The 18,612-nt window shown below is 42.3% G+C and overlaps 1 pseudogene across 1 annotated transcript in view; it reads left to right on the forward strand.

Annotated features, from left to right (window-relative positions):
* Positions 1 to 8,766: 8,766 nt before the first annotated feature.
* Positions 8,767 to 18,612, forward strand: part of LOC146866028 (cytochrome P450 1A1-like) — a 111,844-nt pseudogene continuing 101,998 nt past the window's right edge. The window contains exon 1 of the transcript XR_014976750.1: positions 8,767 to 9,560. The product of XR_014976750.1 is annotated as a cytochrome P450 1A1-like (transcript). The remainder of the gene's footprint in view (positions 9,561 to 18,612) is intronic.

Genomic DNA, 18,612 nt, shown 5'->3' on the forward strand with positions numbered 1-18,612 from the left:
ACATGAAAAAAACAAATCCTTATCACAAAATGGTTTCTACATGCACACACACTGTCAATAACATTATAGAGAAAAAAAGTACTCCCTACACTTTAGCAGAAGAAATACATTAGTCCGATTAAAATAAAAATAGTCTACATACATCCCCTCACAATTAAATAACTCACCTTTCAAGATGTTTTGTAGATTAAGAAGTATATCAGTCACACACCAGATATCAGTCACACACCAGATTTTCTTATACAGAATCTCTGCACTGTGCACCTGTCAGCAGAACCAAAGAATGGCAAAGTTTCCCTCTCATTTTCCACACATATACATGTAAACATCAAATCACATTCCTTCCCACATAAATTCAAAAGCAAACACACATTTCTATTGGTTAAACATTTCAACCCTTTCCAAATGACATAAACTTCAACACTTCCCCCAATCTGCCTTCTGCCCGTTACCATAGAAACAGGTCATGGAACACTGTACTGAGGACACAGGTCACAAGTTCAGCACACACAATGTTGCTAGTAAAAACAGCAAGTGTGCTTGACTTCTCAACATATCAGCTTATCATATATAATGTTCCTTACAATCAGTTTTTGTTAACCAATAAGAATCATGTGTTTAAAAAACAGAAATATGCTACCCTACCTTTCAGTGTAGAAGGTTGTCAAACAACCAATGATTTCTTGTCTTTTTTCAAAATTGCATCTTAGCCACCATTTTAGAAACATCTTACTTTCCAAACTGCCATTTCATTTACAGAGACCATCTGAGTGCATCCAGACCTCCTTACAAGATGCTTACAGTGTGGATTGTGGGACACAGCTACATTTTCTGGAGCCAAAGGTATGCAGAAAACAAAGGCATTGACAAAGACCAAGGTTTGCCAAATGTAGACATTAAATGGATTGGACAGAGAGGGTTAAAGTGGCACCAATTGATGCCATTGGTGAAATCCTTCATGCAAATCCAACACCCTGACCTCATAATAGTGCACTGTGGTGGCAATGACCTAGACACTTTGACTGGGGTAGGTCTGGAAATGCTTATGAAGGACACCTTTGCAGAACTGATTTCACTTTTCCCTAAAACTGCCTTTGTGTACTCTAACATATGCCAAAGGCAGAAATGGAACTGGTCCGATCATTTTTGTCCACAGATTGAGAAAGCTTGGAAACATGTGAATAAATCTGTTTCTGCTTTTCTCTGAGACTACAGAATGGGGTCCATTTACAATAACAATCAGCGCTTTCATATGCAAGAGATGTATAGGAAAGATGGAGTACACTTTACTGATGAAGGAAACAGAGTCTTCCTCAACAACTTTAGACTCTGTATAGGTACTTACTTATAAGTACCAAAAATTCCCAATGAACACAACAGCTCTTTTTAGAGCCACTCAAGAACAAAACACTTAAGCTTAATCTTTATCTCCCAACAATTTCATTTTTTTTCCCTTGGATCCCCGAATCCACCGCGAGAGGATCCGTGCATCCAACGCGATAGGATGCGCGCACCGTGCGCGCATTTCGCCGTTTTTTTTTTTTTTAAAGGGGGGCCCCAGGGGGTCCTTCTGGGACCCCCTAAGCACCTCTAGAGGGTCAGAGTATTTCCACTCTGCCCCCTTTATATGTTTTACACACTTATTCCCCTTGCTTCTTCAGCCTCGCTTCTACCGAGGCAGAAAATGGCCGCCAACAGTTCCTGGTTTTGAATGTAGAGAGACACTCGACAGCCAATTAGCATTCAGCGCACGATCGGGAGGGTGCGCGCTCGGTTCGGGGAGGGTGCGCTTACGGTGCGGGTACGGTCTGCGGATCCTCCCCGGCCATAGATATCACTAACTTTTTTACCTTAATTTTCTCAGGAACTACTGAACAGATTCACACCATTAATGCAGAAGCCACGAGTCTAAACTGAGGACTACCTCTTTGCCAAATTTGGTGTCATTCCGTTCAGCGGTTCGGGCTGTAGCTGTGACAACAGATCCTATGGGAAATTGCATGGGGAGACGTGTTTTGGGACCCCCCTTTTTTCTCGGCCCCCTCTTGACGGATGACCACGAAACTTTCAGGGTAGGAGCGGAGCGGAGCTGGGCAAAAGTTTGGAAAATTTTGCGAAGATTCATCAACCGGCAGCAAAGATATTCCCAATAGAATGTTGCAGATTTCCTATGGAAAATAGGTCCTAACTATAACTTTCTACTGGTACTACTACTACTACTAGTAGATAATATATATATATATATATATATATATATATATATATATATATATATATATATATATATATATATATATATATATATATATATATATATGTATTATGTGTGCATTTTAAAGTTTTGGTAACAATAGGTGTGCAAGACAGCTAAACGTAGCCATAGCCAGTGCTAGAAAATCATATATCCGTCTGTGTGCTGTTGCTATGAATTCAGAGTAAGTGAAGTCGTGAACCCCCTTTACTATTAACTTTTTTTTATAAAAAAATACTAATGAACCTTATGAACTATGTGAAGGGCAAAGGGCAAAGTTTAATAAGCAAGCATTGGCAAAGACAAGGTCTTGACTATGTAAGAGCTATTGACTTTGCTTATATGTTTAGCCACGTTGTACATCAGCGTGGCTGCTGTTCAGCATGGCAAAAATGTAGTGGGGTAAAGGAGAGTGTTGTGGAGTGGCATAGAGTTGTGGAGTGGCATAGAGTGGAGTGATATAGAGTGTTGCGCAGTTTTATTGAGGAAGTAGAATGTCGTAGATTTGAGTGCTGTAGAATATAGTGGAGAGGCATAGAGGGTGTAGCGTAGAGTGGAGTAATGAAGTGGAGCAGAGTAGAGTAGTGTGTTTTAGAATAGAGTGAACTAAATTAGCATGGAATGGCATAGAGGGAGTTGTGGAGAGCATTGTAGAGTGGAGTAGTGTCACCGAGTGGCGTGTCGTGGAGTAGAGTGGCCTCGAGTAAAGTGGTGTAAAGTACAGTGGTGCAGAGTAAATTGGTGTAGAGTGCATTGATTTTGAGTAAAGTGGTGTAAAGTGCAGTGCCATAGAGTGCAGTGGCACAGAGTAGAGTGCAGTGGCATATAGTAGAGTGATGCAGAGTAGATTGCAGTGGAGTACAGTGCAATAGCGTAGAGTGGAGTGGCACAGGGTGCAGTGGGATAGAGTAGATTGTTTCAGAGTGGAGTGGTGCAGGGTAGAGTGGAGGATTGCAGGGTAGAGTGGAGGATTACAGTGTAGAGTGGAGTGGTGCCGGGAAGAGTGCTGATGTGTGGAGTGCCATGTCATAGAGGGAAGTTGAATGGCATAGAGTGCAGTGGTGTAGAGTGGAGAGCAGTGGCATAGAATAGAGTAGTGTAGAGTGAAGTGACATAGAGCACAATGGTGTAGAGTGGCATGGCATGCATTGACATAGAGTGCTGCAGAGTATAGTGGCGTGGAGTACAGTGGTGCAGAGTAGTTGGCATAAAGTGGAGTGGCATAAAGTGGCGCAGCATAGAGTGCAACTTAATAGAGTGGAGTGGCACATAGTGGAGTAGGGTGGCATTGAGTGCAGTGGCATAGAGAGGATTGAAGTGGTGCAGGTTAGAGTGGAGTGGCACAGGGAAGAATGTGGTGGCATAGAGTGGCACAGCATAGAGTGCAATTACGTAGAGTGGAGTGGCACATAGTGAAGTAGGGTGGCTTTGAGTGCAAAAGCATAGAGTGCAGTGACATAGAGAAGGTTGATGTGGAGTGCTACAGGGTAGAGGGGAATGGTGCAGGGTAGATTGCAGTGGCATAGACTTGTGGCATAGAGTGCAGTGTTGCAGAGTGGAGTCGCGTTGAGTACAGTGGCGAAGAGTGGAATTGTGCAGAGTGGAGTGCTGTAGAGTGCAGCGGCATAGAGTGCATTGGTGCAGAGTGCAATGGTGCATAGTAGAGTGGGGTACAATGCACTGGCATAGAGTAGTGTGTTGTAGAGTAGAGAGGCGTAAAGTGATGTGTCATAGAGTGCAGTGGTGCACAGTAGATTAGAGAGGAGTAGTGTAGTGACGTAGAGTACATTGGGGTATGGTGCAGTAGAGGGGTGTAGAGTAGAGGGGTGCAGAGTAGAGTGGCATAAAGCTCAGTGGTGTAGAGTGCTTTGGAGTTGAGTGCAGTGGCGTAGATTGGTGCAGAGTAACGTGACGTACAGTGCAATTTTGTAGAGTAGAGGGACATAGAGTGTTCCAGAGTAGAGGCGTAGCATGATTCAGGGTAGAGTATAGTGGCGCGCAGTGCAGTGGTGTAGAGTAGATCTTTGTAGAGTAAAGTTGTGTATAGTGCAGTGGGCTAGAGTGCCGCAGCTTAGAAAAGAGTGGCTTAGAGTGGAGTGACACAGAGTAGACTGCCATGGCATACAGTGCAGTGCTTCAGAGTAGAATCGAGTGGCTTAGAGTGGATTGGCATGGAGTGCATTGGCATCAAGTGGAGCATTGCAGAGTAGCGTGGCCTAGAGTGTAGCACCATACAGTGAACTGATGTAGAGTGGCTTAGAGTAGAGTGGCATACAGTTCAGGGGAGAAGACTGGAGTGGTGCCAAGTAGAGTAGAGTGGAGGTGTGCAGGGTAGAGTGCAGTGGCGTAAAGTGGAGTGGTGTAGAGTGAGCCTGCATGGAGTGTAGTGGCATAGAGTGGTGCACAGCAGCATAGAGAGCTGTGTTTTAGAGTACAGTGGTGCAGAGTGCAGTGGCATTGAAAGTATTGTTGAGAATACTGACGTAGAGTGTAGTGGTGTACAGTGCATTGGCTTTGTGTATGGTGATATGGAGAGCAGAGGTTAGAGAAGAGTGCAGCACAACTCATTCCATAATGAGGCAGAGCCTACAACATCTGTCCTGCAGGTGGCTGCCATCCGTCTCAAGCCAGATCTGAGCAGTTCCCACCTGTCCAGCAGCCCGACTTCTTTTACTGACCCTATCCTTTTATCTTATGTAATGTGTATTGTAAAGCACATTATCACCCACAAGGCTATCCTAGAGCTGAGCAGGTGTGTGTGCCTAGCCCTGCCTATGATGGGTTGGTTTATTGAAAAGTGAGGGCTTCAGCTTGTTGGGGAATTAAAAAAAGGAAGAATACGCTGATGGTGGAGTTGGAAGCCCTTCCACGCTTTAGGAGTGTTATAAGAGAATGCCCATCCTCTTTATCTGGTTCTGTGTATGAGGGGATGTGTGAGAGTATGAGTTTTGCCCATCAAAGGTGTCTGGGTGGTTGGTGAAAGAAGATGCAACTATTCAGGTAGGTGGGGCTTGAGTTGTATAGTGCCTTGAATTTGAATTGAGCACATTTGGTGTATCAGAAGCTTCCTAAGGGATGGTGTGATATAAGTTCTTTGTGAGAGTTTGAGGATGAGTCTGGCTGCTGAATTCAGGATGGTTTCTAATCTTCTAGCGAATTGCTTGGTGATCTCAGCAAAGAGGGGGCTCCCATAGTCCAACTTGCTGGTGACTTGGGCACGAGTAACAGTTTTTCTAGAATTGCTTGGGCGCCATTTGAAGATCTTCCTCAGCATCTTCAGGGTGTGGAAGCAGTTTGCAGTGACAGCTTTGACTTGAGCGGTCATTTCCTGTTTGCTGATGGTGATTATTCTAACGTTCCTGGCACAGGTTCTGTTTGTGGGTCAAGTTTAGCCAGCCACCAGCTAGAAACGTGCCGAAGATCATTACCTCTGTCTTGTTGGTGCTGAGCTTGAAACTGGGGCTTTCATCCAGTTAGCGACTTCAGGCAAGCATGCGGTGAACTTGTTTCTTGTGTTGTGTGGGCCTTGTCCGAGAGGGATAGTCTGAGTTGCATGTTTTCGGCATAACAGAGGATGTTGATGTGTGTGCAAATTATGTTGCCCAAAGGAATCATGTACATGTTGAAAAGGGGGTGGGCTGAGTGATGAACCTTCAGTTACCCCACAGAGGAGTTTGTGGGCTTCCAAGGAGTAAGGTGTGTAGCTGACCAGGGCTTCCGAGGAGTAAGGTGCCTACCTGACACCTTGTGTTCTATCCAATCTCGTGCAGGCCCCCGATGAGAATGGGGTGTGAGACTGTGTCAAATGCAGCAAATAGGTCCATGAGAATGAGTGCTGCCTTGTCTCCTCTGCCAAGGGTCATGCAAATGGCATCTGTGGCAGCTATGAGTACTGTTTCTGTACTGTGGTTGGGCCTGAATCTAGTCTGAATGGCATCGAGGAGCTGGTGGTTTCTAAGGTAGTCAGTGGAGCATCTGCTGATTATTTTCTTCACCAGATATGATAGGAGGGAGATGTCTGTAGTTGGAAAGCGTGGCTGTGTCAGCGGATTGCTTCTTGAGCAGGAGCATGACAGTGGTATGTTTGCTTCTTCTCATACCTTGAACCATGTACCTGAGTAGGGATGGGTTGCTGCAGCACTCCACATGTTACCTGCTACAAGGTGTCCCACATGAGACATCCTTCCTGCAGCAGGAAATCCTCACGTTCAGTGGACCTGCTAAGCACAGTTACTTTAGCTTAGGTGGAATCTGAAGAAGTCAGAAATCTTTGCCTGGTATCACCAGTGACAATGTATTCACTTTTCATAACTACTCTTGCAAACATTTTCCCTTTGCCCAGGTCAAATGAGAATTTATACAGTAGACAATATTCAAATGCACATTGCTAAAGGGTGGAAAGGAAGCTCATTTCAGCATAGGTTGTGAATTTCACACATTTACTTGAGTAATTTATGGCTTGCAAGTTCTGACCATGTGCAAGCGCAAATTATTATTCTCCTAATTTAAAAGTGCTTTGTGAATCTTGGTCTTAGTTCATCTTTCTTTTTTACATGCTGGTTGTAGTTTGTTAATTACATTGCTCCTACATCTCAGAACTTTCTTTCAGAGTTTGAGTCTTGAGCTCCGCCAAGCTCCCAGAGAGTTGAGAGGTTCTGAAGGCACCTTTAGCTCATAGATATAGGAGGTTTGGGATTGGGGAGTCCTGGCCACAGTGAGTGCAAAGAATCATTTATTTACTTTACCTCCATTTTTTTTATTCAGAAACGTCTTTGTACTCTTTCTGTAATTACCAAAGTGCTGCCTAAGGCCAAGCTTGGGTGCCTTGCATTAGTGGATCATCTGAGGAAGAGGAGAGGATCTTTATATTTGGATTTTTTTTCTCTCATAAGAAAAGTGCCAAAGGCAAAATGTGGTAGATAGGACAGTATGTTTTGTACATTTATAGCACAATAAAGGCCATTTTGGAAGGGAATACTACGAATCGTTTGGAATACCACCCTTCTGCTAATGGGTGGCTGTATGTTTCCTGGTATAGAGACAGCAGGGCTGTCTGGATATATAACGGAGCATAACTGCACCAACAGGCTCCACTTAAACGCAAGAGGTGGGCCTTTGTCGTACTTTCACAGAGTGCTGGGTGAGTCATGCTGTATATGAGTGTGTACCTGCACTTTGCAGTGCAGATACAGTATTTATTAGTAAGAGCATGTGGTCCCAACCAGAGGTCTGACTTTTTAATACAGACTACAGTGAGATTCTGCAACAAGTCTGGACATATTTAGACAGTCACTGCACTGCATCATGCAATTCATTCCACTAACTTAGTTTAAATTCTGACCGATAACAAGGGTGTTTAATTATTTTTTGACCAATAAAGGCAATTTACTGAAGATTATGTCAAACTTTAACTGCAATGTGTCCCCACTGCCACATATGGAGGTTTCATAATGCTGCTGCCATACAAGTGGAAGAGACAGAATTTGTAGGAGACTGTTGAACCTTCCACTATCAAGTGCCAATTTTATTTTGTACTCCGAACTGAACCTTGAGTACATTTCAGATATTATAAAACTGGCACCCCTCCTGCTTTGGGTAAGTGTATGGAGTAATAGCGAGGCAAGTTTCAATAGGGCAGTTATTTAAGACTGTCTGAGTTTGGAGAAGGGGCTCCCCATTCCCTGGCTGAACTATATCCGTAAATCACTGGCTGATATGGGTCTTCCTGATTTGTTTAGTACCCCTGATTTAATTACTAAGACTGAAAAAAGGGTGGTCAAGCAGAGGTTTGCTGAACTTACCTCCTCACAGAGGATTCAGAAGGCTATTTGTAAACACAATATGTGTCATTGTTACTCCATTTTTGCCACACAGGACACTGTCTTATGCTGGAGTTAACACACTGGGAGAGGTCTGTCGTTTTTAGATTCAGGTCGGATTGGTTTGACGTTTAGCATGTTTTTATGATGGGGCTAATGTGTGGGGTAGCGTGCTGACCCCCCTGTCCCTGTAATGGTAAGGTGGAACAATCCTTGGTACATTTTATGTTTTTCTGTGGCTTCTATCGTAAGTGTTTTCAGCTTTGTCTTAAACCCACATGGAAAAAGTTAGCCTGTCAGAAATGTAGGGTGTTCTTAACAATACTTCATAGGTTAAATCGCCCTGATATCTGTTATAGCATGTGTTGTTTTCTTAAAATGGCTATTCACAGCAGGAAAATCCATCGAGGGGATCTAGTAGGGAAGGTGAGGCATCTAGAGAAACAGGTTTATTCACTATTTTAATTTAATTTGCTGTATGTGATGGATTGATATGATTTTAATGTTTTTAGCTACTCATGAATGAATTGAGAATGTTATTTATTATACTGCATTTATTTTATATGTTTTCTATTTGTGCTTTTATGATATTTTTAAGACCGAATAAAGATCTATTGAATTAACTGGTGATTTCAAATAAAATTTTAATAGAGAAATATTTGCTAATTCTTCCAGGTGACCTACAGTAAAGAAATGATGGTGGTTGATCTTACATACCCAGAAGTAATGATTGCACTTATAACTTTTGCACTAGTCTTCAAGGTCCTAAGAAACATGAAAAATGAGGGTAAAACTCCTCCAGGGCCATGGGGACTGCCAGTTTTCGGAAACATATTTCAGCTTGGGGCTCTGCCTCATATCACCCTTTCGAAAATGGCAAAGCAATACGGAGATGTGTTCCTTGTCTATCTTGGAACTGTGTCCGTCCTTGTTATCAGTGGTCAAGAAACCATCAAAAAAGTACTGGTGAGGCAAGGAGACAACTTTGGTGCCAGGCCAAAGTTGCACTCACTGTCTTTGATGGCAGAAAGCAGCATTTTGACATTTTCCCCATACTTTGGAGAAATGTGGAAGCTTCATAAGAAAATTGCCAAAAATGCTTTACGGACATTTTCAAAATCAGAAGCAAAAACATCCACATGCTCTTGTCTTCTTGAAGAATATGTGTCTGCTGAGGCGGTGGGACTGGTAACAACACTGTCTGAGCAAACGGAGAGAAAAGGGTATTTTGATCCCAGTGGAGAAATCGCCCTTGCTGTTGCCAATGTTGTTTGTGCTCTCTGCTTTGGCATACAGATAAAGAGTTCATTGATGTGGTAGAAAACAACGAGGAAGCGCAAAAAGCAGCCTCTTTAGGGGCTGCAGCGGATTTTATTCCACTGCTATGTTATTTACCTCTGTCAGGCCTTAAAGCGCTGACAGAAAGCTTAAGGCGTTTTCAGAACTTTGTCAAGAAACGTATCGATGAACATTATGCGACATGCGACGAGGTAAGTCACTAACTATGTGAGTTGGACTATTGTCTGAATTTTAGTTGGATCTATCAATTTTTGTAATGTTGGTGGCTTATCCATCTTTACCAATTAAGTATATTTCACAAATCTATTTATTTTGGGGTAGTCTGTTTGAAAACACTGTTTTGTTCGAAGTGCAGCTAATATGGGCCACTGAATGCAATTTCCCTTTATGAATAAATTGTTGATAAAAAAATGGCAAATCATGAAGGTCAATAGATGTCTGAGCGGTATGTGAATGGGTGATTAAGTGTATGAGTGAGTATGTGAGTGTGTACATGAGTCTGTGACTGGATCTGTGACTGGGTGTATACGTTTATGAGTGGGCGCATGAGTCTGAGTGGGTATGCAAGTGGGCACATGAGTCTCTGAGCGAGTCTCTGACTGGTTGTATGAGTCTTTGGGTATATGAGTAAGCACATGAGTCTCTTACTGAGTCTGTGACTGGGTGCAGCACTGTCTGAGTGGGTATGTGAGTGAGTGTATTAGTTTCTGAGTTGTTATACAAATGGGTATCTGAGGGAGTGGGTCTGTGAGTAGGTGTATGAGGCTTTGACTGGGTCTGTGACTGGGTGTATGAGTCACAGAGTGGTTCGGTAACTGGGTGCGTGAGTGATGCATAACTCTTAGTGGGTCTCTGAGTGGGTGCATGAGAGTCTGAGTGCGTCTGTGAGTGGGTATATGAGTTTCTGAGTGGGCCTATGACTGGTGCATAAGTCTCAGAGTGGGTATGTGAGCGGGTACAGGAGTCTGTGACTGTGACCAGCGAGTGTATGAATGTGTGTGTGTTTATGTGTATATATCTATATATATATATACTACACAGTCACTCTTCCCTCGTCAGATGGAAGAAATCCAGCCACAGCGGTAGGACAGTTAAGAAACAGACGTCCGCTTCCAAGTAGTGTGTTTTTAATACATAAGTAAACCAAAACATAAATGTGTAAATTAAATATAATGAAATGTGATGTACATTCTGGATTGACAGTGTCAAAATAAATAAATTTGATGCCCAATTTGTTTCAACAGTCAAATGGTATTTCTGTAAAGGGTGTGGACTACACTACCCATGATAATTGGGTCTGTATGTGCTTGTGACTTACTATTGTTAAATATTTTACTCTGCTGGGTCTCATGAAGCCGATCACAGTGAGATATGCAGTTGCAACCACACCTAATCGTCAGAGGATTCCTCAAAGTTCTTTCATTTGGGAGCGGGCTATAAATATAGGTAAAGTACCTTAAGACCCCTAGGTCCTATGCTTAATCAGGATTTCACAAGGGTATTATGAGACCAGGTAGGAAGGAAGTATCAGCTGGTGACACAGTCAGATTTGGCCATAGTAGCCCAAATATTCTCTACAAATCCTGTTAATAGTATACTGTAGATACTGTTTTTTTAAAATAGTTTTATATAGTGCGAACTAGACCCGAGACATCGGGTATCAGAGCGCTTCACATGACTACCAGTTTCGTTACAGATGAACACATTCATTTTTTTGTTGTTGTTTGGCACGGGGAGATTAAGGAGCATATGATCAAGGGCTTTATCTCTGCTTTTCTGGCTTTAAAAACCAGAAAAGCGGAGATAAAACCAACGCCCTATCAGCAAGAGGGTGCTAACATGGATATTCGCATGTTAGCACCCTTTTACACTACGCCTACCTTTGTATCTCTAATGAGATGCAAAGTGGGCGTACCTGACATACACTACATGTCAGGAGAGCAATAACGCGTCTTTGTGCTATCAGCAAGGATGCCCTTGCATTTTAGCAGACATTAGTTTTTGGAGAAAACTGCTGTTTTCTCCAAAAACTAACGTCTGCTAAAATCCTGACTAAGCCACCCCTAACATTGGAGGTGGATTATGCTGATACGACCACAGGGTCGTATCAGCAAGGTTGATAACATCGCTATCTCTGGAATTTTTATCGCCCTGGAGCAGCACGTTGATGATAACGTGCTTCCAGGGCGATAAAAAGAGGAGATAGCCAGCGATAAGAAAATTATCGCTAAGCACGGCCAGCGATAATTATCACTGGCCGTTGCTGATATGGCCCTAAGTGATTTGCCCAGAGTCACGGGATGTTGAGCGTCGTTGTCGAGACTTCCCAGGTCCGAGGTCGACCGCTCCAGCCACTGTTGGGTCCAAAAGTGCCCCATCTTAACCTTAAGTGATGGCTATAGTAGCCCCGTTCCAACCGTTCATCCAGTCCTGTGATAAAGTAAAAAGAAAAAGGTTCAGGCATGTGGAAGAACCTCCTCTGTGCAGTTTAACTCCCTGGATGTGGTTTTGCCAAAAGGCTTCACACAATCTCGACCATCAGGCATTCTGTAAAAATAAAATAGATAACAAAATTAGGTCATCTAGTCAATGTTTAGAAAATATCCATCCCAAACAATCAGGCCCCATGGGTGATGTGGTGTATTAACGTTCCATTCACTTGTCATCAGTACATTGCATCTAAATTGCTCAACAAAGCATACTGTCTCCTAGATACACAGTGATGTAGGATTGAAGAACAGAGGAAAGTAAGAAAAAGTGATAGTGCTAATTCCAAACGGATTACAGTATAAGGTGACTAAAAGACAGTCTGGGTCTGTGTAGGTGGAGAAGGTGCCCATGCATTCCAATAAATGTAAGTGTAATTCCTCATCATTATTCATCCCCAGAGGGATCAAACAACCGGATTGCAAAATGAAACAAGATTCTAGTTTGTGTAAAGCAGTGTGTCTGTTTCCTCCTCTTGAGTGCTTCGGTATAGTGTCAATGCCGCCAAAGGTTTTGGCCTTCATCAATTCTTCCTCATGTTTCTCCTGGAAGTGTCGGGCTGTGCTGTAACTGAGATCCCTATTGGTTATGGCACACCAGTGTTCTAAAATGAGTTTGTGAACTGGGAAAGTGGTGGAACCAAAGTACCACTTCCCACAAGGACATGTGGTGACATAGACTACACAGTCAGTTTTGCAGGTAATTAGTCTCGAAATGCACCATTTTTTCTTGACTCTTTCTAGGGCGACTTCTTGTGCATTTTCCCTATGTTTGCACGCTTTGCAATGACCGCATTGTTTGACACCTTTGCCATGTCCCAACAAGTTATAAGTTCTCGTTCCAAATGTCTATGGACAAGAATGTCTTTAAAAGAAAAATTAGGTTGGTATGTGATGCTGGGGATGTGTCCTACTCTGTCCTTGAGGATGTTATCCTGTGAAAGGGTTACCCACATAGTCTTTAGTATCTTTCTCAGTTTGGCTGTTTGGTTGGTAAGTTTTGTAATGAAACGGATGGGTTCACTGTCAGGTGTCATATTGGACAGTGATGCCCGATAAAGGGTTGTGTCCCTGGTAACAGCATCAGCTTTCGAGATGGCCCGTTTTAATGCTTTGTGTGGCTACTTTTGGTCTAGGAGTCTCTGGGTCATATCCCTCTTGATGTTCTTATAATTCGAGTTCTGAACTACAGTTTATTTTGGCTCTTAGTAATTCACTATAACTGACACTCCAGTGGAAGCTGGAAGGATGGCAGCTGTCAGTGTATAGAATGGTGTTGCCAGCTGTGATTTTTCTAAATAATTCTGTGTGCAGTGTGCCTTCCCTAATAGTCAATCTGATTTCTAAGCAGCCAATAGTATCCTAACTATACTGCATGATGAATTTAAGATTTACTTTGTTCTCATTTAACTTCCCATAGAAAGTATTCAAATCTGTAGTTTTGTTACCTTTCCAGACAAAGAAAATATCATCTATGTATTGAAGCCAAGCACTGACACGCTCGGTCCAAGTTTTCAGCTTGATGCTCCAGAGCACCTTTTCCTCCCACCAGCCCACCGCCAGAATAGTGTAGCTAGGGGCAAAGCAGGTGCCCATCGCAGTGCCCTTTGTCTGTTTATACAGCTCCTTCTCAAACATAAAACATTGTCCTGTAGACAAATCTCGATCATTTTCAGAATCATGTGTGTGTGTTCTAAGACATTACATTTTCTTGCACATAAAACATGTTTGCATGCATTCAGTCCATCCTATTGTCCTATGCTGATGCAGAGACTTTCCACATCCAAAAAAACAAGCCAACATTTATTACCCCAACAAAGATTTTGGGATTTCTGTATGAAATCTTTGGTGTCTTTTGACATATGAATTCAGATTACGAACAAAAGGGAAAAGGAGGTAATCTACAAAGATGTAACTGTTCTCAAAAAGACTATTTTTAGAGGAAATGATGGGTAGCCCTGGTGGACTTGCAAGGTCCTTGTGTATCTACAGAAGTAGATATAATGTAGGGATCATGGGTGTATCTTTCGTCAGAAATTGTAATTCATCCCAGTTTAACAGATGGTTGTTATACCATCTCTGGAGCAGCTCTGTGTACATTACTTGTATATCCCTCACATATTCTCTATCTACTCTGGTGTACCATGCTGTGTTTCTGAGTTGTCTATGTGCCTCCTTAACATAGTCCGCTCTATGAGGACTATGTTCCCTCCTTTGTCGGAGGGTTTACTGATAAGGTTGGGGTCTTTCTGCAGCGATCTCATAGCTTCCCACTGGTCCTTGCATACAATCTGTCTCCTGGTGGTTTCTCTGCTTAAGGTTAGTATATCATTGGCTACAACATCAACAAAGACATAAATGCTATCTTTCGGGGTCTGGAGTATAAATTTGGAGGGCAACCTGAAATTAGTTTCACATGTGGCCCCAATTTTGATAAATCCTCTAAAAAAAATGGGATTGAATAGGTCCCATGAGTCAATTTGTGCTGTTCCTCCCTCTGTGTCCCCCAAATTATGTAGGATGGGGAGTGTCTCAATATCCCTGAGAGCTAGATTGGATAAGATTGGGGGTCTGCTGGTATTGTGGTTCCACTCATAATCTTTTGTTTTAAGCAGTGCATTTTATACAATTTCAGCTTGCTGGCAAACTCGTAGCAGTTAAATCTCAATTGTGCATAGTCTATTCTCATATCCATCCCTGATAGTTTCCGTTAAGACAGGTTAATTACCGTGAGTTGCTTTGGCGGTTCTTCCATTATTCTTTCTTCCGTTACTGGCCTCTCGTCCCATGCCAGTGTTCTTCTCTTTGCCTATGTTCTTGTCTTTTTTTAGCCTTTTCCTTGTCCTCTTGTTTTTCCTCTGAATGCATATATCTATATTTTATTTTTTCACCAATATTCACGATGTCGCTGCAATAGTTGTGACTTCCCCACCATTGTACACGATGGACCGCACTGATGGCCACGGCGTCATCATGAATATCGTGCGTGATTTTAAAAAATCTACTTTTGACACAAAGCTTGTGTCACTACCACCCCTGTGTTTGAAACATGGGGGTCAGAGTACCACCACCCTGACCCCTTATGTCAGCTGTCACAGAAATTTTCAGCCCCGGGAACCATTCCTCGATCGATAAAATGGCGACCTCAACTTTCAGTTCAGGTTACAGCCAGCCAATCACAGCATTCCTGTTGGCGCGTGCATTTGTGATTATCTACTATGTTGCAGCAAAATATCCTCGAAAACCGATATCACTATATTTTTCAACTTAAATTTCTCAAGAACTACTGAACGGATGTACACCAAATAACAAAAAGCACTATCTATGGAACAAAATCTAGCTTTTTGCCAAATTGGGTGCAATTCTATCCAGTGGTTCGGGCTGTAGTCATGTTGACAGGTCCTATGAGAATTAACATTTCAAACACACTCTTTTTTCAACCCCATTTTACCCAGCCCCCACTTCACAATTCACCCCAAAACTTTCTGTGTGAAACAAGATCCACCAGAGCCCTTTTTCTTAACATTTTCTGAAGATTCCACAAAGTACGCCAAAGTAGGCAAGTCAAAAACAAATTCCTGAAAAAAATTGTCCTAACTATAACTACCTACTGGCGACCATGATATATGAGAAACACAGGCAGGTCAAATTTCACTGCAAACAATATAGCGCACTCTCAAAGCCGATTTGGTTTCAATCATTTAATCCACATCATACCAGGATGACAGACTGGTTTCGGCACGGTCGCCTTCCTCAGTGTCAATAACAATGGTTCATTTACATGTAGTTTTAAAAAAGTTGTCTTAATACAAAAAGAAAGTTCAGTGAGATCTAAAGAGGATGAGTATGTGACTCATGGTGATGACTGTGGCGGCTATCTTGCAACGTGTTGGTTTATACACCAGTTGTATATAGTGCTAGCCAATAAATGCTTGATGCATTTTCCTACTGAATTGGCTTCTGTCGCCTCATCGGATAGATGTCCTACATAGATTGCTATGGTACCCCTGTGGTAAAGCCCTGTATGGACAGTTACATTGTGGACAGTCTGTCCTCAATCTGATGCATCAACGAAGATTAAAATTGTGCCCTGGATGGGTGAAACATCCAATTTAAACCATATGTATGTCAGCGGTACTTCTCTTATTATCCTATATGGATCCGCATTTCTTCCTCATTCTTCAGTCCCCTCGGGGCGGGGGCCTTACTCTACATTTGAATTATAAATCTTGATTCCAAGGTTCGGAGTTTCCTGACTCTATCTCCTCTCCTCTTGTCCTTACCCACTTGGTCCAGACAGAAGACTTTCAGGAGACTGCTATTGCTATTGTGTTCTAGGTCAAAATGCCGGGCAGCCGGATAAGTTTGATCTTTATCTGTGATTGCCTGCATGTGCTCCAGTATTCTTCTTTTAGTGGGATGGATTGTGCTCCCCACATACTGCTTGCCACATGGGCATGTTAAGGAGTAAACTGTATGGTCCGATTTGCAGTTAAGAAATTTATTTATCTGTATCTTCGATTTTCGGCCTGGTACAGTGTACTCCAGCACTTTCTGACTGTTTTTAAAGGCTTTGCACCACGTGCAAGGGAAATACCCTCTAATTGGATCCTTACTCTTCGCCCTGTCTGTGAAGTGACTTCTAACTAAGTGTTCCTTAAGTGTGGTTACCTTCCTGTGGGTGATAAGTGGTGCATCTGATATACATTTTCCAATAGTATTGTCAGTCTTCAAGATTTGCCAATTTCTTCTGAGAATTTGTTATAGTCAGTGATCATTCTTTCATTACTTTTCTCCTGAGTTCTATCCATTGTGTCTTTTCGTTTACCCTCTTTGTTCAGAACTCCTTTACAGTAACCCCTCTTTAGAGATGTCTGTCTAGCACTTGCTTTGGCTGCGCTGTATTCACTGAACGTGGAGCAATTTCTTTTGATTCGTAAAAACTCCTGAATGGGATATTGTCAATCACACTTCGTGGATGACAACTCCCAGTGTGGAGAATTGAATTACCTGCAGTAGGTTTGCGGTAAAGAGTGGTGTGTAATATGTTATCTTAGACGTATACTGTGAGGTCTAAGTATACCACTTGTTGTTTACTAATACAGCTTGTGAATTTAAGATTCAAGTTATTATTGTTAAGAGCTGCTATATCTATATCTTCTGCCTCTCTCTGGGTGACTCTCCAGATGATGAATAAATCATCTTTATAGCGTGCCCATCGGGCCAGGTTATTCACCCATTTCTTATTTTCTCCTGCCCAGGCCACGTGCTTCTTCCACCAGCATACGAAGAGATTTGCATAGCTGAGGGCCAAGCACGTGTCCATTGCTGTACCCTGTGTTTGTAGGTAAAGTTGTCCTGGGAATGTGATAATGTTGTTGTTGAGACAGAACGCAATATGTTCTAATAAGAGCTGATTATGTTCCTGGTATTTTAAGGACCTCTTTTTCAAAAAGAAGCTCATAGCTGTTAGGCCGTTCTCATGTGTGATGCATGTGTAGAGACTGGTGATGTCTAGTGTGATCAGGAACATATCATCCCCCCGTTGTATCCCTTCAATTATTCTGAGAAAATCTTTTGTGTCTCTGACAAATGAACTTAAATCTTTTACCGTCGGTGCGAGAAAAAAGTCAATGTATATTGAGGTATTCTCCAACAAGCTGATCTTTGAGGATGCTATTGGACGTCCTGGGGGGAATTGCATGTCCTTATGTATCTTTGGCAAGTGATTGGTAGTTCCGGGTGCTCACAATTCTGGAATCTGTAGTCTTCCAGTTCCCAAACCCCTTTGTCTTTCCTTTTGTTCAGAAGAGCGTTGAACAGGGAAATGCTAGTTTCATAGTCTCTTCTGGTAATGGGAATATAGCATTCTTCAACCAAAAGTTGTTTGCGTACTTCCTTTAGGAATTGTCCTTTGTTGAGGATCACTATATTCCCCCTTGTCAGAAGGCTTGATTATTATTGAATCATCTTGTTTTATTTCCATAATGGCTTCCCGTTGGTCTTTCAAGATGTTTCTTGTATAGGAATTAAAATTCTCTTCTTGTAACTTTTTTAATTCCTCAATCCCTGTCTCTTGGAATGTATAAATTCCATCGTGTGCGGATTGCAGAGTTAATCTGGATTTGACCCTTAGGCTGCTCCCACATCTCTTCTGGGCTATTCCTGTTTCCTCCAGCATTCTAACTGTGTCTCCTTCTGTTTCCCCATACACGTCTGAATATTCGTCCAGTTCGTGTAGTATCCATAAAGTCTCAAAATCAGCTCCTGTTAGGAGATCCATTACTTCTTTTGTCTGAGAACTGTGATCATCTTTCTTCTTGGGAATTTGTAGATGTATTTTCATCAATTTCAACTTCCGTATAAATTTAAAAAAGTCGATTTGTGTTTGTGTGTAGTTAAATTGCATCGAAGGGCAAAAGGTTAAATCCAGTTCCGGTACTCTGTCTCATTCTCTGTCAGATTTCTGTTAGAGAAATTCTGCACTGTTTGTTTTGATCCTTCTATTTCCATTTTGCTCCCAGTTTGCTGCGTGTTATTCTTAATGTTGGGAGGTCTCCCCCTTCTTTTTCCCCTTCCTGTCGTCCTTCTTTTTTCTCCAGGGACGTGTTCTCTGCACTGGTCATTGGCGGTTTCCCCTTATCAACTCGTAATCCTGAAAAAAGATTGGTTTGCTTCTTATGTCACTTTCCTTTCTACTAATCAACTGTTCACCTTCTGAGTTTTCCACATCTGACTCAGAAGTCTCTCTTTGTGT

This window comes from Triturus cristatus, chromosome 2_1, assembly GCF_964204655.1.
Source record: "Triturus cristatus chromosome 2_1, aTriCri1.1, whole genome shotgun sequence".
Classification (NCBI taxonomy): Eukaryota; Metazoa; Chordata; class Amphibia; order Caudata; family Salamandridae; genus Triturus; species Triturus cristatus.